Raw genomic sequence first — 22,847 nt, 5'->3', positions numbered from 1 at the left:
AGGAGTCTATAAGCACGTATATGTTACGAAAGACTATGTAGTCATATACCTCTAGAAACGTATACAGACTTTGTGTCACGTTGAATTGATATCGTGTTCTGCGTAAATGGTATACCATCGTCTTGTTAAGATAAATGGTGTACACTACCGCAATGACATTAGCAGTACAGATGACTTAACAACCCTATTGTACATGGCTTGCTATTGAGAAAAAATGTGTCATAGTGGTGAGGCATTGATAGAGTCTCGTTTATGGAACTGGGAGACACGTTACACTAAAAATTCTTAGTGTATGCGCATGCATTTAAGTAGTGTGGCTGTGGGTGGCCGACTGACCGTGCCGTACTGCAGTGCAGTAGTGAGCCATGGGAGCAGAGGCGGACGGGGCTTCACATGGCGTCGGACTTATGCATGCAAAGGACTACCATTTGTGAGGCGGAAGATCCGGTCCTTTTTTTTCTTCAAACTGCAAGCGACCAGGGGGGATGCAGATTCGTGCATGTGGTGCACTACAGTACATATGACCCACTGTTACTCGTTTTTCTTTAATCGAGATATGTCTGGATGGATGTCGCTCATACAGGCTGGCTACAGTGCAGGACGGACACGCCGCAAGTGGTGTAGTTGAAAGCGTGGCCACCAACCGAAACGACTCGAGGTCTGTAATCGTACTGTTTGGTTTATCAACAGGGGCAAGCCGTCTTCGACGCTCGCTGCTGTGCCGCTGTTCCAGTCGATCTCTATCTGCGCGCGGACGGAGCGGACTGAGCACCGGATCCTGAGAGGTCTTGTCACATGTTTTCTTCAGTTTTAAAAGAAAATGGCTCTGAGCACCATGGGACTTAACATCTGAGGTCATCAGTCCCCTAGAACTTAGAACTACTTAAACCTTACTAACCTAAGGACTTCACAAACATCCATGCCCGAGGCAGGATTCGAACCTGCGACCGTAGCGGTCGCGCGATTCCAGACTGAAGCGCCTAGAACCGCTCGGCCACTCTGGCCGGCCCTCAGTTTTAAAAAGAGAAGTGTTGTTAACCCTCTATCCACGTCCTGGTACGGGCTTTGTTGTAAAATAGAAATTGTTTAATGCTGAATATCCAAGTACTTTGTTAGATTAATGCGATATAGTAATTCGTCAATATCTTTACGTGTGTCTTCCCGAAACAAGTAGCTACTTGTTTAGCAAATCGATAAAATTTCTGCAGTCATGGACTATGCGGCTGGTCCCGGCGGAGGTTCGAGTCCTCCCTCGGGCATGGGTGTGTGTGTTTGTCCTTAGGATAATTTAAGTTAAGTAGTGTGTAAGCGTAGGGACTGATGACCTTAGCAGTTAAGTCCCATAAGATTTCACACACATTTTTTGATAAAATTTCAAAGACAACCTATATTTATTTGTGTCTTCTTAAAAAATCGGCAAAATTAGAGGTATTTGGCGAAAACTGAGGGAAAATCCATAAATTTGCATAAGAACTGTTTGCGGGATTGTATAATGGTGGTATTAGTTTTTAAATATTTAAAGCTATGTATATTACATGTTTTTCCTGAAAATCGATAAAACAGCAGCAAAATACATATTTATGTACTTAGCCTTAAAAAATCAGATCAGATGAAAATGTGCGGAAAAGCAGCAACGAAACCCATGATTACATGTGGTCTCTGAAAAAGTGGGTTAAACTCGGTAAAACAGCAATGAAATATGCGTCTTCATAAAATGGTAAAAGCCATGCCGGCCGCGGTGGTCTCGCGGTTCTAGGCGCGCAGTCCGGAACCGTGCGACTGCTACAGTCGCAGGTTCGAATCCTGCCTCGGGCATGGATGTGTGTGATGTCCTTAGGTTAGTTAGGTTTAAGTAGTTCTAAGTTCTAGGTGACTGATGACCACAGCAGTTGAGTCCCATAGTGCTCAGAGCCATTTGAACCAATTTTTAAAAGCCATGAAGCTGTAAAGAGCGCCATATGTTGTAGAAAATAGCGTTCGGTGCGGAACATTTGCAAAAACTAGGCCAGTACTGCTGGATGCTGTGCTACGCTGGTAATTTGTAGTATCGCTTGAGTTTACTGACGCTGATGCTTTAGGGAGCCCAAGATTATGAATGATAGTCACAGTATGCTAAGAAGCAGTGGAGGTAGTCGTGGGGGTGTGGTCAATGAAAGCATAGTAGGGAATGGTGGGGACAGGAAGATGTCAGTTGCCGGCCGGAGTGGCCGAGCGGTTCTAGGCGCTACAGTCTGGAACCGCGCGACCGCTACGGTCACAGGTTCGAATCCTGCCTGGGGCATGGATGTGTGCGATGTCCTTAGGTTAGTTAGGTTTAAGTAGTTCTAAGTTCTAGGGGACTGATGACCTCAGAATTTAAGTCCCATTGTGCACAGAGCCATTTGAAGCAAGATGTCAGTTTTTTTTGGTCCACATTAAGAATAATGGATGGATGCTCGAAGGACACTAAGGAATGTTGGGGGCGGTGGTGGGGACGTGGCCAGTAGCAGCACAATACAGGGGGGGGGGGGGGGCAGGAAGTTGTGTTTTTTGTGTCACAAACTATCACCATTAAAAATTACGGCTATCACTTTAAGCTCAAAGCATCTGGACACTGTGGTAAACAGGAACCAAGGCCGATCTGTTGCCCATAAATTATAGTAATTCGTATGACAGTTCTAACCCATTAATTATGTCATAAATAAACAAGACATTCACCCAAGTGAACAGTTCGTTTACATAAAGCTCATTAAATTAGGCTAGCGCGTCTGGCAGGTTTGTTTACATAAGAAAACAATGCCCCCCACCCCCCAATTGAGGTAGAACTGGTACACACCCACTACTAACGTATTCTTTAATACCAACCTCGAGATACAATCTTCATGAACTCACACAGCATGTATTTCGGTCATGGCAAGAATTGCTCCAAGTTGACGTTCGGAGGCTGTTTACTCCACGCCACAATGAATAGGAGAGTATATTCTTGCCTATGGAGGTCAAACTTAATACTGATATTCATGACGCACGTCAGTTGCGTATGAAATAAAAGTTTAATCATTTAACATCAGTCTATGCAAAGTTTGGTTAAGATCAAACCAATGCTTCACTTCTCATTTCCCTTGGTGTAGGAGAGAGATAGAGCTACGAGGGCGGGTCTCGATAGCTGAGCCGATTCCATTGCCGGCGCTCGTCTTAAGTGCAGATGGCCGAAGCAGCGCTGCGTTGTTTACCTTTGAGTCGAGACGAGAATGGAGCACCATCAGTCGCTACGGAGGCAGCACGGCGTAGCAGACGTGATTTAGGTACTCACCGTCTAAAGAACAGAGGAAGAAAACAGTAAGTCACTGCGGTGGTGTACTCAGTAGAAAAGATAGAAAATGCAGTTTTTGTTTGGTTCAAATGGCTCTGAGCACTATGGGACTTAACATCTGTGGTCATCAGTCCCCTAGAACTTAGAACTACTTAAACCTAACTAACCTAAGGACATCACACACATCCATGCCCGAGGCACGATTCGAACCTGCGACCGTAGAGGTCGCGCGGTTCCGGACTGAGCGCCTAGAACCGCTAGACCACCGCGGCCGGCAGTTTTTGTTTATTTACAGAGTGCTCCACTACACACTATTTGTAATACAACAAGTATTTTTTTGTTTCTGTGTGTGTGTGTGTGTGTGTAGTGTAATATTTGTGTTGTAAAATGATGATTATTATGAGCGAATGGAGAGGGTGAAACCCGGTGCCTGCACAATAGCCTTCTCCTCGCTAATAGCACCAAGGTGGCCGCCAAATTTAACGTTCCAATCTGAAGGACGGATCACTGTCAAAAGTGTCACATGCCCTCACTTGATGAGACACTGCGGAGAGGTTTGGTATTTAAACCAGGACGTTGGTGCATAGTCTTATGATCAGGAACTTCACGCCAGAACCTCTCCTCTGCTTGCCGCCAAATACCAGCAATGAAAATTTTTCCAACACTAGGAGTCGACCTGGCTTACCCCCGGGATCTACCGCCAACGCTCAAGCGTACGTTAGCGATCTCGGCAGCGGACATGGGTTTCGCTACGGTCGCGGGTTCGAATCCTGCCTCGGGCATGGATATGTGTGATGTCCTTAGGTTATTTAGGTTTAAGTAGTTCTAAGTTCTTGAGGACTGATGATCTCAGATGTTAAGTCCCATAGTGGTCAGAGCCATTTGAACCATTTGAGGCTGGTTTAGAAAACACAGAGCCTTCGTAAGGCCGTCCCGATATGAAGTTTAACAATGTGTTTTTGAGAAAGTTAAATTAAAAAGGAAGAAATTTACGGAATTCAATTAGATTCACGCCAGGGTTGTGTTCCTGTGAAAACGAACACAGCATTGTGACTCAAATAACGGACCTCAGAGGGTAAATTAAAATTCAGTTAGAGACGTTTAATTGTTATAGGTACAAGCGAAAGGTGCGAGTAGAAGAGAGCCGGCCGCGGTGGTCTCGCGGTTCTAGGCGCGCAGTCCGGAACCGTGCGACTGCTACGGTCGCAGGTTCGAATCCTGCCTCGGGCATGGATGTGTGTGATGTCCTGTAGGTTAGTTAGGTTTAAGTAGTTCTAAGTTCTAGGGGACTAATGACCACAGCAGTTGAGTCCCATAGAGCTCAGAGCCATTTGAACCATTTTTTAGTAGAAGAGAATGAAACAAGCAAACAATCCTAATGTACATAGGATCAGAAACCAATAGTTTTCCTCTTACTACATATTTCGACTGCGTACATGTACACCTGATAAGAGTCCCTGAGGATTTGAACTGCAGGTACGCAATTGAGGACAAACACAGTATAAGAAGTTCCCACGTAGCCGCTGTTTACGTTAAGGCAGGCTTCAGCATGTCTCCTCATCGATGTCCACATACTTTTCAAAATCTCAGGCATGTTCGAGCAACCATCTACAATGCGATCCCATATTTCACGACACTAACAACAGGGCTAGAACACACCAAAGCTTTTAAATACCCTGGCACAAAAAAAGTAATGGTTTCACGTCGGAGGACCTGCGAGGCCATGCTACTGGAGGGCCACGACCGACACACTTGTTTGCGAAGCGTTATTTACCATTACTTATGTATCCGGAACGATGATAAAATCAAACGTGTGCAGTTCATCACTTCGAAATATTCGCCTAACTTTCACTGTTTCGTCATAAACGTATTTCGCCTCAGTAGCTGCGCTGTCAGCACGGCGGATTGCTGACCGAAGGGGCCCAGATTCGACTCCTGGCCGGGTTGGAGATTTTCCCCGCGCGGAGACTAGCTGCCGTGTTGTCCTTACGTTCGTATAGTTAGGAATGACATTCCACTGTTAAGATGGCTGTATGGGCACGTCACGAAAGCCTATAAATTAAAAAAGTAAAATAAACTTAGCCTTAGACACTAAAAGTCTTGTAACGCTGTCATGACTTCATGTGCATACGTCATATCGAGCAAACCATTTATTTCTGTGCTGTGTTTATTAGTTTTATTTGCTTGTTTCACTGTTACATATTCGCCACTTTCAACACACTGTTTTAGTGAAGTGGTAAAAACAATTTAGGTTTGTGAACTAAGCGCTTCAAATGGTGCAAATGGCTCTGAGCACTATGGGACTCAACTGCTGTGGTTATCAGTCCCCTAGAACTTAGAACTACTTAAACCTAACTAACCTAAGGACATCACACACATCCATGCCCGAGTCAGGATTCGAACCTGCGACCGTAGCAGTCGCACGGTTCCGGACTGCGCGCCTAGAACCGCGAGACAACCGCGGCCGGCAACTAAGCGCTTCCAAATTTTGAAAGTCCCTTTCAGAGTCAGTGACGAATCAATCCCGACGTTCCTGAAAGCACTCGGTAAATAACTGAAATCAAATGTGACAAATGGTGTGCGAATATCATTAAGGCACACATACATACATGCATACATACATACATACATACACACACACGCACACAGACACACACACACACACACACACACACACACACACACACACACACACACTCAATAAGCACGTGTTGTCCCACATACACTATGTGATCAAAAGCATCCGGACACCCCCAAAAACATACGTTTTTCATGGTACGTGCATTGTGCTGCCACCTACTGCCAGGTACTCCATATCAGCGACCTCCGTAGTCATTAGACATCGTGAGAGAGCAGAATGGGGCACTCTGCGGAACTTACGGGCTCAGAACGTGGTCAGGTGATTGGGTATCACTTGTGTCATACGTCTGTACGCGAGATTTCCACACTCCTAAACATTTCTAGGTCCACTGTTTCCGATGTGACAGTGAAGTGGAAACGTGAAGGGATTCGTACAGCACAAAACCGTAAAGGCTGATCTCGTCTGATGACTGACAGAGACCGCCGACAGTTGAAGAGGGTTCTAATGTGTAATAGGCAGACATCTATCCAGACCATCACATGGGAATTCCAAACTGCATCAGGATCCACTGCAAGTACTATGACAGTTAGGCGGGAGATGAGAAAACTTGGATTTCATGGTCGAGCAGCTGCTCATAAGCCACACATCACGCCGGTAAATGCCAAAGAACGCCTCGCTTGGTGTGAGGAGCGTAAACATTGGACGATAGAACAGCGGAAAAACGTTGTATGGAGTGACGAATCACGCTACATAATGTGGCGATTCGATGGCAGGGTGTGGGTATGGCGAATGCCCGGTGAACGTCATCGGCCAGCGTGTGTAGTGAGAACAGTAAAATTCGGAGGCGGTGGTGTTATGGTGTGGTCGTGCTTTTTGTGGTGTCACCGCCAGACACCACACTTGCTAAGTGGTAGCTTTAAATCGGCCGCGGTCCATTAGTACATGTCGGACCCGCGTGTCGCCACTGTCAGTGATCGCAGACCGAGCGCCACCACACGGCAGGTCTCGAGAGACGGACTAGCACTCGCCCCAGTTGTACGGACGACGTAGCTAGCGATGCACACTGACGAAGCCTCGCTCATTTGCAGAGCAGATAGTTAGAATAGCCTTCAGCTAAGTCAATGGCTACGACCTAGCAAGGCGCCATTAGCCTTACATAGCTTGTATCTAAAGAGTCTCACTTGTATCGTCAAGAGCGATGTACCACAAGGATGGATTAAAGTTAAGTATTCCAGGAGCTACGTACTTTTCTTTATAGCATTCATTACGTATCCTGTTTCAGACCTATCTCTAGCCTGCGTGAGTTAGCGCGTGCCTTTCGGCTACTTCCGAGTGGCGTGGCTGTCTTGTTACGCCACAACACTTTTCGTGGAGGAGGCTTGCACTCCTTGTTGATCGCGTGGCACTATCACAGCACATGCCTACATTGACGTTTTAAGCACTTTCTTGCTTTCCACTGCTTAAGTGCAATTTGGGGATGGCGAATGCATCTTTCAACACAATGGAGCACCTATTCATAATGCACGGCCTATGGCGGAGTGGTTACACGATAATAACATCCCTGTAATGGACTAGCCTACACGTAGTTTTGACCTGAATACTATAGAACACCTTTGGGATGTTTCGGAACGCCGACGTCTTGCCAGGCCTCACCGACCGACATCGATACGTCTCCTCAGTGCAATACTCCGAGAAGAATGGGCTGCTATTTCCCAAGAAACCTTGCAGCACCTGGTTGAACGTATGTCTGCGAGAGTGGAAGCTGTCATCAAGGCTAAGGGTTGGCTAACACTATATTGAATTCCAGCATTACCGATGGAGGGCGCCACGAACATGTAAGTCATTTTCAGCCAGGTGTCGGGATACTTTTGATCATATAGTGTAGCTGTGTCTGGGCGTAAATCCTTAGTGATTTATAACGGGCGTCCCCGCACGTTTGCGCAGTATGGCACGATCGATCACATAACAGCGGAGTATCCCAACAGACGAACCGCTGTACTACCAGTAACATACTTACGCCGTAACGAGATACCTATGACCTGTTATGTAAGTCAAACAATTGTAGAGAAATCTACCCACCAACCAGTAGGCACTAAGAAAAATATGTCACATCTGAAATGCCAGAAAAAACAGCGAAAGAAACAGAAAACTACGATAAAAACACAGAAGATAAAGCAAGCAACATATGACAGATTGATTCACCGAAAAAAAAGAAAAAAAGAAACAAACAGCTATGACGCAACTGCAGGAGCTGTAATTGACACTTTCGTGAATATGGGCAGCGAAAGACAGGATAACGTATCAGCAAGTGTTGTGGAAAACCCAGAATGACTCACAATAATACAACGAAGGTTGTCAGACGAATCGCCGCTAAATGAAAAGAGTAAGACTGCCGCTGAGCACATAACCGAGAGGGGCGCCGACGCTCTTAGCGCGAAGTAAATGGAAAGCAGCAACACAAACTCGCGCGTACGCAGAATGCACTAGAAGACGGTTATGTTGTAAAAACAAACACGGATTCAGCAGACAAATCCGTATAATTACAAGACGTTACAAAAACGTAAGATAGCACTGTGGAAACAGGAAAAAGAAGGCACGCAAAGAGAGGAGCAGAAGACTCTGCATCGGAGTTAAAAGAGAAACTGTTGAACACGAAGCAAATAAAAACTAGGAAACTTCACAAGCGTAGTAATCACGCGGTGCACACCTGGAACAGGGAAGTAAAACAGAGCAATGTGCCAAGACTACGTGATACTGACATCAACCTGAAGGCAGGTTAGCAGACCGCAGGTCATTGGGCCGAATGCAAACCACTTAATCAATGAAACAAGGTAACGTAATACGACAATAAAACAAACAAAAAGTATCACCGTGATACAGAACACAAGAAGGAAGCACCAGTTTAAAGAAAAGCCAAATGTTGAACACACTTCTGTACCAGTAACTTTCTGTTTAACTACGCAGGTCATTGGGCCGAATGCAAACCACTTAATCAATGAAACAAGGTAACGTAATACGACAATAAAACAAACAAAAAGTATCACCGTGATACAGAACACAAGAAGGAAGCACCAGTTTAAAGAAAAGCCACATGTTGAACACACTTCTGTACCAGTAACTTTCTGTTTAACTACGTTCAACATGTACGGAATTCGAAGAGAACTCAAAATAAAATATTTGAAGAAACAGCTGTCCGCAACATCTTTCGACATCATGTTAACACAGGAGGTGTCCACAGCAAGACTAAACGAGATATATTTATACGAAACAACAGAAAACTATGCTAACGGGTTCAATACTGGCACTGTCATTTTGGTAAAGGCCTAAATCGCAGTAACAAAAATAGAAATGCTACAAAACGAGTACGGAATAGCTTGACGGATTACATATCATCAATATTTATATCCTACCAGGGAAGCAAAACACAGTAAATCGAAAGACGCTCACTCTATAGCACCGATGTAGTCGACACAGCAGGGGAGGATTTTGAAACTCTCATACTAGCTGGAAGTTTAATCTACGTACTATCACCTATAGATCAAATGCCAAATTTAAGTAAAAGTGAAAAACCCAATTATCTCATACACAACCTAGATCTATATTATACAGGGAATGTAACTAACGATACCAAGCCAGGATATACTTCTAGAACACGCAAGTCAGCTAGCGAAATAGGCAGTCTATAAATAGTAAGTAAATAGAAAGATCGGAATATAGGAGCGGATGTATGGTCCCATATAGTTCTAGGGCCGTAAATTTTATCAGATTACAATCAAATTAAAACCTCAGAAAAAGAGAAAGTTTATTGAAAAATGAATACAGAAGTTTAAAAAAAATAACGATTTAGCAACGGAAGTATCTCACAATCTGAACACATGCAAAATGAACAGACTTGATAGTGCCACCTAATGGTGATTACAACGCGTGATGCACAAAATAAGCGAAACTTTGCAGTCAATGTTAGAAAGAGAATGGCGAAATAGAAACTCTTGTTCTGATCACTGAGAGTTCTTTGTAGCAGAAAGAGTGTAGTATAAATACCCTAATCAAGCAGAGGATATCTTTAGAGATACTGAGAGCGAAATCGGATTTAATGTCTAAACATGAAACCAGATCCACTATCCACCTAGCCACAGAAATAAGTACTGCAAAGATGAAAATTGTAGCAGTAGTCGTTGTTGTTGTTCTCTGCAGTGCAAAGACTGATTTGCTGCAGCTCTCCACGCTGGTCTATCCCGCACAAGCCTCTGCATCTCTCCATAGCTACATCCATTTCAATCTGCTTACGGTGGTTAATCCTTGGTCTGGCTCTGCAACGTTTCCGCTGCCACTTCCCTCCACTACTCAGGTCATGACTCCTTGAAGCCTCAGCCAGGCTGTTCGATTACATGTTCACTTTTGCCCATTTGCTTGGCAGAGGTCTGCCGTATTTGCAGTGAACCATTTGAGAAAGGAAATATTAAACACAGAGACCGTTTCATCGGTGCATACTGAGGCGGTGCACATTGCAGTTGTAATGCCAGTTATAGTCGTCTCTATACAGTCCTAGTTGTATTCCACAATCTGAGATGTTGTGTCCGGCGTTTCTTGATCACGATCATTTGCAACGAGAAGACGACAGATGGCGATGTATAAGTCAAACTAAATCCAGGTCGCGTTTCTCTTCTGCTGTTTATTATGGAGTAATATAAATCTTTTAAGGAAAGTATGGCAATATTGCACCAAGAGAAGCACTGCAATACAAATGTTTTGTCGATTCCCTAAATTTCTTGGCATGTTCACTCATTACGCGTGCATTATACCGGAAATCAGATGAACTCAGAATACTGAGGACATATTTTCCCAATAATCGCGAATTTAGTCTAGTTAAACAGAAGGGAATTTTTGCGTGTGAGTATGTGAGCAAAGAATTGAGTTCACTGGAAGATCGCCTACCCTCAGTCGAAAAGTTTAGAAGTTTATTAAGAGACGAAACGATAACAGAAGCCAAGTACCAAAGAGCTGGCAATGTATGGAATGTATTCAAGTGTAAAAAAATTTGAGATTATTCTGATTTAGTTTTGAAATTTGACGTGCTACTTCTTACTGATGTTTTCGAAAACATTCGCGGTCTTTGCCTTAAAACATACGAATTGCATCCTTCGCTTTGCTCGGCTTGGGATACTCTGCCAAAAGTTACAGAAGTGAGATTGCAGCTTATTACCGATAGCCAACAACTCTACTTTGTATAAGAGGCAGTGTACGTTGTTCTTGTAGAGACGTGGTTGCCAACAGCAGATTTATGACCAGCTATGGTAACAAAAATTAACGATTTCTGCATCATATATCTCGATATGAATAACCTGTGCAGCTGGCTGATGTTGGAGTACCTTCCAGTGTCCAAATTTGTATATGTTTGTCCAAGGAGTGTTGAAACTTCTGACTTGAATACTTTCCGGATGGTTAAAACTTAGCGTACATTTTAGAAGTAGATCTGAAATGCCCCAGTAGTATTCACGATTTTCATTCGGATTGCCTCTTATATTGAGATGAAACTGTCACCACCATCCGATGTTAATGTAAATATCTGAAAACGTAAACGATGTAAATAACTGAAAAATGTAAACAATGAAAACTGTGTGTGTGTGTGTATGTGTGTAAAATGTAAATTTTAAATTGTATATGTAGTTGTAAATTGTGGCTTGAGGTGATTGACACCTCTATAAATGATGTGAATTCGCATACTCCTTTCTGATTAATTACATTAACCTCCAGGAAAATATGTACTCATGATGTTGAGTTCATCTCTTTTTAGGTATGATGTTTACTTTTTGATAAATTGGATGTTTACGTAAATTAGTTTGTTTTTGATCAAGAAATGTCCATCGAAATTGCTCTGATGATGACTGTGTGAAAAGTGTAAAAACACTGAACGTAAGAAATTATAAAATTTTAAATCTGAATAACCAGAGTATGCATCTAATTTTTCTTCGGAATGTGATTTTTTTATAGCTAAGTTTAGTTACAGATTTGTTTCCTTTGATTTTCTCTCCAACTCTCTCTTCTGTATTATATTTCAAAGATAGAGATGGAATTCACTGATGAGAAAGAATTGTAGGTGCTTAAGTGTTTCGTTTTTCGTATAGAGAATACTTTTGAACAAGGTACTAAATTTCAATGGCTGTGAAAATGTTCCCCACAAAAGTCACCTTGCAATGTGATTAGCTAAAGAATATTTCCCGCCATTTATCGCCATATGCCACCTTTAATTTTTAGATTTCCCCTCCATCAGGCAGCTTTAATTTTTAAATTCCCATCATCCGCCATGTTTAATTTGTCAGTTTCCCGCCATCCACCATCATTGATTTTCTAATTTCCCGCCATTCGAAATAGTTAATTTTTGAATTTCCTGCCAGTGACATCTTGATGATGTCATACGACTGCAGCCATAATTCGCAGAGGATACTTTAACTGTGAGTCAGGTTCCTCATAGATATTCTATTACCACTCATTGAATAGCAAAAGGTCGTAGATTACATTACACTAGAACAGTCACTTTAGGATACTGTACTGTAAAGTACATGTTGCACAGCCTCTATTCAAAACATTCCTAGATCTGCTGTTCGTCGGAGAGCTGCCGTCACTGAACTGCCTTGTCTTCAAAACCGGCTGCAGGTTTTATTGCATACACGTTGAGCCGGTTAGCAAATTTCTTACGGGGAAGTAAAACGGTGACAGCTTAATTAACAGGATGACGCACCTATACTACGTTGTCCCAAATCATAATGATCTAATGGCAAGAAACACTGGGAAACTAAAGATGTACCACCATCAGGGATACTGCTGGAACCCGATGGCTCAGGACAGAGTGTAGGGGAAGAATATGAAACTGGTTTACATTCAGCAATGGGTGGGTAACGAATAATTGCATTTCTCTGCTGGAGATATAAAAATAGTTTCTTCACTGAATGAAGAAAAGAAGCGATAGTGGATCTATTCGTGGAAAGCGCTTGGAGTTCGCCAAAAATGTGGTGGCAAATCCATTGTTCGTAATATAGAGGGATGCCGCCTTAAGATTTGCTGTACAATTTAACTTGATCTTTCAAGAAAAAGCTCTATTTGAAGATATATAATATATCGTGAGAGTGTTACATAATGTAACTAATTATTATTGTCTTAATCTAATATCTATGAATTATTTCCAACTTCTTTACGGGTTTTCTCTCTTAAATAATACGAGAGGCCAACAATAGAACCGTCCGGAAAGCCACGGGTGATAGTACGCGCTTCCGGTATTCGCGGACATGCGCCTGTTGCCAGCTAGCCCGGATATGGTTTTCAGGCGGTGTCCCACACCCAGTCAAGTGAATACCGTACTGGTACCCACGTCCTGCCTCAGTTTTACGATTCTCAGACGCTTGGAAAATTTGTCATACTTTCACATGGGTGGGGGGAAGGGGGTGGGTGGCCACAGGAAGGGCATCTGACCACCCTCTACAACCATCACTAACTTCTCATTAACAAGCCGGACCGTGAAGATATGGGATAAAACCCAGGAAAAAGATGAAGAACGGAGTTTATCGGAAGATTGCGATTAAGGTGGTAGCCACAAACCCTGCAGTTTTCCTTTTACCATTATTTATTGTATTACGAACATCTAAAAGACAACGTATTCCGGAGCAATTTACGTATCATCAAAAAACATTATTCATCGGTTTTGGTTAGTGTTAACAATGTTCCTAAATGCAGGCTATTGATACTGAGTTAATATTCTCTGTGTCGCCGTCAAATGATGCATGGGGAAGCACTGAATGTAAAACTGAGTTTAGCACATCATAAAACTATGCGTCTGGTACTAGCGCGATAGTTTCAGTTTGAGGTCCCGGGTGTTAAACCGCTGTTTCATGCATACCCAAAGCGACATATTACTGAGATCTGAAACCCACTTTACTCGTAGGTTTAAGTGCTGAGATACGGCACAAAATAATAATTGTTTTGCTAGACGCTGCCGCAGGCCACGTCCTGGTACACTGTGAGCCGCCGAATATTACTGCAAATGTCACCAATAAAGCAGCTCAGCCGAGAGCTGGCAATTAAATTTTCATACGCCGTGAAATGTAGTGCGCCACAGGTAGAGGTTTAAAAGGGTGCAGGTAAATATGTCGGTGCAAAGTGGTTCTGTAAATCAACCGAGGCAAGTGCTCCACGCAGGGAGCAAGCGAAACGTTTGCTTAAAACCCTTCCGTTTCCGCCCCCTAAAGGGAAGATTAGGGCTCAACGGCGCCTCGACGTCGAGGTCATTAGAGACGGAGTATGAGCGCGGATAGGGCAAAGATAAGAACGAAAATCGGCCCTGCCCTGTCAAAGCAATCATGCCGGCTATCCACTCAGGGAAAATAAAAATATGGATGGCCGGGGTGAGGGGGGTGGGGTCATCTGAACCATCTCCCATCCGAACACAGCTGAACCAATGCGCAACCTCGCTCGGTGATATCCCCAGGAGAACACTGACTTTGCCATTTTAGAAACATTTTTCACGGTTTGAAGGCATCTAAGTCTTACGTTCGACAAATGGAAACGTTAGAAATTTGCACAAATATTCAGTCAGAGCTTGATAAAATTTCAAAGTACTGAAAAGATTGACAACTTACTTTAAATATTCTAAAATGTAACAGTGCGCAATTCACAAACCGGAAAAGCGGGATATTTTAACAACTACAATATCAACGAGTCACAATTGGATTCGGTGAACTCATACAAATACTTGCGTGTGACAATTTGTGGGCATGTTAAATGAAACCATCACATAGACTCAGTCATAGATAATGCAGGTTCCAGACTTCGGTTCATTGATAGAAAACTAGAGCAACGCAATCAATCTACAATGAAGATTGCTTACAAAACTATCGAACGACCCATCCAACGATACTACTCATATATGGAACCACTACCAAATAGCGCTAACAAGGGTAGTGAACGTATACAAAGAGGGCAGCACGTTTGTTTCACCCATGGGAGAGAGTCACTGAGATGCTGAAAAAACTGATCTCGCATACTCTCGATGGTAAAAGCAAACTACCCCGAGAAAATCTACTAAAGAGCTTCGAAAACCATCTTTAAGTGAGAAACATAGGAGCATACTACAGTTCCCTACGTACCGCTGCCGTAGGGATATCGAACAGGGATATCGAACAGCCGGCCGGAGTGGCCGTGCGGTTCTGGGCGCTACAGTCTGGAACCGAGCGTCCGCTACGGTCGCAGGTTCGAATCCTGCCTCTGGCATGGATGTGTGTGATGTCCTTAGATTAGTTAGGTTTAAGTAGTTCTAAGTTCTAGGCTACTGATGACCTCAGAAGTTAAGTCGCATAGTGCTCAGAGCTATTTGAACCATTTGGATACCGAACACAAGATCATAAATTACAGCTTTCACGGAGGTGTTGAAACTCCATGCGCGAATGGAGCGCGAAGAAGTCTTAATAAGTGGTACAAAGGGACGTAACAACTGTGAACTGCATCTTCAGGGTAGCTTGCAGAGTAAAAACTGGTTCAAATGGCTCTGAGCACTATGGGACTTAACATCTATGGTCATCAGTCCCCTAGAACTTAGAACTACTTAAACCTAACTAACCTAAGGACAACACACAACACCCAGTCATCACGAGGCAGAGAAAATCCCTGACCCCGCCGGATTCGAACCCGGGAACCCGGGCGTGGGAAGCGAGAACGCTATCGCACGACCACGAGATCCGGACGCTTGCAGAGTAAAAATATAGATGTAGATGTGGATGCTAAATGGCTCTGAGCACTATGCGACTTAAGTTCTGAGGTCATCAGTCGTCTAGAACTTAGAACTAACGAAACCTAACTAACCTAAGGACATCACACACATCCGTACCCGAGGCAGGATTCGAACCTGCGACCGTAGCGGTCTCTCGGCTCCAGACTGTAGCGCCTAGAACCGCAAGGCCACTCCGGCCGGCAGATGTGGATACTCTCCGAAATTTCATAAATGCTGTGGAAAGCCTGTGTTGAGATTTTTCAAGGGACCCACTGCATCAGGTAACTGAATCCATATTATCATGCCCTTAACTGATAACAAGAGCCACAGGTTCAACGGAAAACTACGCGTCTACCAGTGATCTGATGTAAAAGATTAGGCTCGCTAACTTGGTGCAACAATCTCAACTTTACGCCAGTTTTGCAGCTTGCGCTTCTTCAGTTTAACTGCTTCTTGTGGACAGAGGATTTCAACGGCGAAAGAGCTCTTCCAACTGTTGCTGGTCCAATATTTGATACTTTCGTGGAACGCTGTCAAATTTTCCTGCTGGCCGTTTACAACAGAAGAACAAACAAAAGCTATAAAGGAAACCTAATTAAATTTCCAAGGGTATAGTATCCTTTTTCATATCCTCCATAATCTCTGAAACAACTAGAAAGTCATTTCAGGTAATACAGGGTGAGGCATTTAGAATTCTTTGTGGGAATATTTGGCGAAATATACATCGGATTATAAGAAAGTGGTAATAAACGTCGTTCACCTCGAAGAGGGACATCCATTAACATAACGCTCGACCTCCCTGCACCGACCCCTGGGGCAGGAGTGTGGTGACTTGGAAGTCTTAAATAGGAACCCCTATTTTTTTATTGCAGATTTGGATTATCCGTGAAAAAATATGTACCTTTTATATGAAACGTTTATTTCGTTTCGTGGTAGATGGCTCTGTAATCGACAAACATGGAAATGAGGTCACAGTTGTTGCAAGACGGTACTGATTCAAACAAATACACGTCAGATTAGGACAATCGAAGTACTTTTTTGATAGTTTTGATAATGATTTCATGTGACACCTCCCACAACCGAACGAAGCACAGACCGTGATCATGCGGTCACTCCGCGGTCAGATCGTGCATGTTACTTCAATGATTCGGACTGTACACATCTCGTCACCCGAAAGGAATGTTCTGTCTACAGCGACGTTTCGCAGTATTGTGCACCTGTTTACTGAAACGGGAAGTGTTAAACCTAGAGAAAGAGTCCGACTGCGGCCTGTGACAAACGGAAATAACACAGCGAATGTTTTGGTGCGGTTGGTGCAAATCCTCACATTAGTTCTCGGCAAACTGCGCGAGGTTCAGAAATTTCGCAAAGAAATGTTCTACGCATACTGCGCGCACACAAATGGCATCCATTTCATTTATCGCTGCATCAAGAACTGCACGGTGACGTTTTTCACAATTGCCTGACTTTCTGCAACTGGATACGGGAACAACTGGCACTCAACGATAGTTTAATTTCACAGATACTTTTCTCTTATGAATCAAATTTTACGAATCGTGGTCAAGTGAATTGACATAGTCTCTATTACTGGTCAGTGGAGAATCCCCATTGGGTAAGGCAAGTTGAACGTCAACGCCCATGGAGTGTCAGCGTTTGGTGCCATATTTTGGGTACGCAGGTAATTGGCCCATACTTCATGAAAGGTAATCTGACTGATGGGATGTCAATGTGACTTATTGCACGTACACATCACTAGCGACTATGTAAGCAATTTGAGTTGCAGTTCTGTGTGAAAGGTAGAATGGCCTTCAGAGCGCACTAGTGTTATTACCAGGCCTGATAGGGTATATAAAAGGTGTGAACAGCGTAAGACGTTGAGTGATGCATGAGGAACACGCAGATGCCGCGAATTCGTAAGAGACAGTCTTATTAACACCTGGCAGTCTGAAGGCGCCTCATTGTGGGTCTCCATTTTTCCAGTTGGTCTAATCCTGCGATACCCAGATTTGTGGGGCATTCAGGGGTGACAGTGACCCAATATCGGACTTGACGGAAAAATGAGGGCAGGCATGTTGACCAGCACGAGGGAGGAGCCAGCCCCTCCACGGCTACACGTGCCATCCGAGAACAACTTGAAGTCTCCGTTTAATATTTTGTACCACTGGTCAGGAGAAAGAAAACTGGCATTCTACGGATCGGAGCGTGGAATGTCAGATCCCTTAATCGGGCAGGTAGGTTAGAAAATTTAAAAAGGGAAATGGATAGGTTAAAGTTAGATATAGTGGGAATTAGTGAAGTTCGGTGGCAGGAGGAACAAGACTTTTGGTCAGGTGATTACAGGGTTATAAATACAAAATCAAATAGGGGTAATGCAGGAGTAGGTTTAATAATGAATAAAAACATAGGAGTGCGGGTTAGCTACTACAAACAGCATAGTGAACGCATTATTGTGGCCAAGATAGACACAACGCCCATGCCTACTACAGTAGTACAAGTTTATATGCCAACTAGCTCTGCAGATGATGAAGGAATTGATGAAATGTATGACGAGATAAAAGAAATTATTCAGGTAGTGAAGGGAGACGAAAATTTAATAGTCATGGGTGACTGGAATTCATCAGTAGGAAAAGGGAGAGAAGGAAACATAGTAGGTGAATATGGATTGGGGGAAAGAAATGAAAGAGGTAGCCGCCTTGTAGAATTTTGCACAGAGCATAACTTAATCATAGCTAACACTTGGTTTAAGAATCATGATAGAAGGTTGTATACATGGAAGAACCCTGGAGATACTAAAAGGTATCAGATAGATTATATAATGGTAAGACAGAGATTTAGGAACCAGGTTTTAAATTGTTAGACATTTCCAGGGGCAGATGTGGATTCTGACCACAATCTATTGGTTATGAACTGCAGATTGAATCTGAAGAAACTGCAAAAAGGTGGGAATTTAAGGAGATGGGACCTGGATAAACTGAAAGAACCAGAGGTATTAGAGAGTTTCAGGGAGAGCATAAGGGAACAATTGACAGGAATGGGGGAAAGAAATACAGTAGAAGAAGAATGGGTAGCTCTGAGGGATGAAGTAGTGAAGGCAGCAGAGGATCAAGTAGGTAAAAAGACGAGGGCTAATAGAAATCCTTGTGTGGTGTCACCGCCAGACACCACACTTGCTAGGTAGTAGCTTAAATCGGCCACGGTCCATTAGTACATGTCGGACCCGCGTGTCGCCACTGGCAGTGATCGCAGACCGAGCGCCACCACACGGCAGGTCTCGAGAGACTTACTAGCACTCGCCCCAGTTGTACGACGACGTTGCTAGCGACTACACTGACGAAGCCTTTCTCTCATTTGCCGAGAGACAGTTAGAATAGCCTTCAGCTAAGTCCATGGCTACGACCTAGCAAGGCGCCATTAGTTACTTCATGAATCTAAAGAGTCTCACTTGTATCATCAAGAATGCTGTATACCAAAGGACGATATAAAAGTTAAGTGTTCTAGTCGCTACGTTCTTTTCTTTATCACATTCATCACGTATCCCGTTCCAGACTTCGCGCCAGTCGGCGTGTGTGTACGTGTGCCCTTTCGGCTACCCGTCTCTGTGGACTGGCTGCCTTGTCAGTCCACTACACCTTGGGTAACAGAAGAAATATTGAATTTAATTGATGAAAGGAGAAAATATAAAAGTGCAGTAAATGAAGCAGGCAAAAAGGAATACAAACGTCTCAAAAATGAGATCGACAGGAAGTGCAAAATGGCTAAGCAGGGATGGCTAGAGGACAAATGTAAGGATGTAGAGGCTTGTCTCACTAGGGGTAAGATAGATACTGCCTACAGCAAAATTAAAGAGACCTTTGGAGAGAAGAGAACCACTTGCATGAATATCAAGAGCTCAGATGGCAACCCAGTTCTAAGCAAAGAAGGGAAGGCAGAAAGGTGGAAGGAGTATATAGAGGGTTTATACAAGGGCGATGTACTTGAGGACAATATTATGGAAATGGAAGAAGATGTAGATGAAGATGAAATGGGAGATAAGATACTTCGTGAAGAGTTTGACAGGGCACTGAAAGACCTGAGTCGAAACAAGGCCCCGGGAGTAGACAACATTCCATTAGAACTACTGATGGCCTTGGGAGAGCCATTCATGACAAAACTCTACCATCTGGTGAGCAAGATGTATGAGACAGGCGAAATACCCTCAGACTTCAAGAAGAATATAATAATTCCAATCCCAAAGAAAGCAGGTGTTGACAGATGTGAAAATTACCGAACTATCAGTTTAATAAGTCACAGCTGCAAAATACTAACGCGAATTCTTTACAGACGAATGGAAAAACTGGTAGAAGCGGACCTCGGGGAAGATCAGTTTGGATTCCGTAGAAATGTTGGAACACGTGAGGCAATACTAACCTTACGACTTATCTTAGAAGAAAGATTAAGAAAAGGCAAACCTACGTTTCTAGCATTTGTAGACTTAGAGAAAGCTTTTGACAACGTTAACTGGAATACTCTCTTTCAAATTCTGAAGGTGGCAGGGGTAAAATACAGGGAGCGAAAGGGTATTTACAATTTGTACAGAAACCAGATGGCAGTTATAAGAGTCGAGGGGCATGAAAGGGAAGCAGTGGTTGGGAAAGGAGTGAGACAGGGTTGTAGCCTCTCCCCGATGTTATTCAATCTGTATATTGAGCAAGCAATAAAGGAAACAAAAGAAAAATTCGGAGTAGGTATTAAAATTCATGGAGAAGAAGTAAAAACTTTGAGGTTCGCCGATGACATTGTAATTCTGTCAGAGACAGCAAAGGACTTGGAAGAGCAGTTGAACGGAATGGACAGTGTCTTGAAAGGAGGATATAAGATGAACATAAACAAAAGCAAAACGAGGATAATGGAATTTAGTCAAATTAAATCTGGTGATGCTGAGGGAATTAGATTAGGAAATGAGACACTTAAAGTAGTAAAGGAGTTTTGTTATTTAGGGAGTAAAATAACTGATGATGGTCGAAGTAGAGAGGATATAAAATGTAGACTGGCAATGGCAAGGAAATCGTTTCTGAAGAAGAGAAATTTGTTAACATCGAGTATAGATTTAAGTGTCAGGAAGTCGTTTCTGAAAGTATTTGTATGGAGTGTAGCCATGTATGGAAGTGAAACATGGACAATAACTAGTTTGGACAAGAAGAGTGTTGTGGCGTAACAAGCCAGTCACGCCACACTGAGGAGGAAGCCGAAAGGCACGCGTACACACACGCCGACTGGCGTCAAGTCTGGAACAGGATACGTATTGAATACTATAAAGAAAATACGTATCTTTGGTATATACTTAACTTTTAATGCTTCCTTTGGTACATCTCTCTTGACTATACAAATGAGACTCGTAAGATACATGCACTGATACAATTGGCGCCTTGCTAAGTCGTAGCTATTAACTTAGCTGAAGGCTATTCTAACTGTCTCTCGGCAAATGAGAGCAAAGGCTTCGTCAGTATAGTCGCTAGCAACGTCGCCGTACAACTGGGGCGAGTTCTCGTACGTCTCTCGAGACCTGCCGTGTGGTGGCGCTCGGTCTGCGATCACACAGTGGCGACACGCGGGTCCGACATGTACTAATGGACCGCGGCCGATTTAAGCTACCACCTAGCATGTGTGGTGTCTGGCAGTGACACCACATTCCTCCCCCGCAAATCGGCGAACGGTCGTGTTATAAGGCTTCCGCCCGCCGTGGGGAGGACCCCATGTTGACGTATGCGATGAGGTGGGGAGCCTAACAACAGGCGAGGCCGTGCCACCCGCACCCGGCCATTCGGTCCGAGGGGAGCTAGGAAACGCCTGAAAACCTAGTCCAGGGTGCACGTCAACATGCGGTGTATGCGCCCGTAGAGAGACAGGAGGGGCCGAAGGGTCGACCTCCATGTGGCCGGGGCACCCGACGGGCGAAGACGACATCCGGTCCGGAGCGGGCAAGAGTTCCATGGCGGAGGACAGCCGGTCACGGGAAGCGAGCGGCGGCGCGTGACCCAGGGAGGCGCCAGGCGGTTGCAGCGACGCGACATTGCAACTCTGTCCTACGAAGAAATTTTGTCTGCTTTAGATGCCTATTTCAAAGAAACAGTTAATGTAGTTGCAAAAAGGTATACGTTCTTTCGTACCAAACGTACGGCCGGTCAGACTAATAGGGAGTGGGTTGCAACATTGCAAGGACTTACTAGGGATTGTGATTTTGCATGTGAATGTGGACTTCCGTATTCAGATACTATGGTGCGTGATGCAATTGCACAGAACGTTTCTGATGTTCGCATACGGGAACAGATTTTGAAACTAGTAAATCCCATCCTCGTCGCCAATCTGTTGTGGCGTAACAAGCTAGTCACGCCACACTGAGGAGGAAGCCGAAAGGCACGCGTACACACACGCCGACTGGCGTCAAGTCTGGAACAGGATACGTATTGAATACTATAAAGAAAATACGTATCTTTGGTATATACTTAACTTTTAATGCTTCCTTTGGTACATCTTTCTTGACTATACAAATGAGACTCGTAAGATACATGCACTGATACAATTGGCGCCTTGCTAAGTCGTAGCTATTAACTTAGCTGAAGGCTATTCTAACTGTCTCTCGGCAAATGAGAGCAAAGGCTTCGTCAGTATAGTCGCTAGCAACGTTGCCGTACAACTGGGGCGAGTTCTCGTACGTCTCTCGAGACCTGCCATGTGGTGGCGCTCGGTCTGCGATCACACAGTGGCGACACGCGGGTCCGACATGTACTAATGGACCGCGGCCGATTTAAGCTACCACCTAGCAAGTGTGGTGTCTGGCAGTGACACCACAAAGAGAATAGAAGCTTTCGAAATGTGGTGCTACAGAAGAATGCTGAAGATAAGGTGGGTAGATCACGTAACTAATGAGGAGGTATTGAATAGAATTGGGGAGAAGAGAAGTTTGTGGCACATCTTGACTAGAAGAAGGGATCGGTTGGTAGGACATGTTTGAGGCATCAAGGGATCACAAATTTAGCATTGGAGCGCAGCGTGGAGGGTAAAAATCGTAGAGGGAGACCAAGAGATCAATACACTAAGCAGATTCAGAAGGATGTAGGTTGCAGTAGGTACTGGGAGATGAAGAAGCTTGCACAGGATAGAGTAGCATGGAGAGCTGCATCAAACCAGTCTCAGGACTGAAGACCACAACAACAACAACATGATGCAGACCGGACGAAGAA

The sequence above is a fragment of the Schistocerca nitens genome, chromosome 3 (genome assembly GCF_023898315.1).
Source record: "Schistocerca nitens isolate TAMUIC-IGC-003100 chromosome 3, iqSchNite1.1, whole genome shotgun sequence".
NCBI classification, from domain to species: domain Eukaryota; kingdom Metazoa; phylum Arthropoda; class Insecta; order Orthoptera; family Acrididae; genus Schistocerca; species Schistocerca nitens.
Note: the sequence above shows the minus strand (reverse complement) of the source record.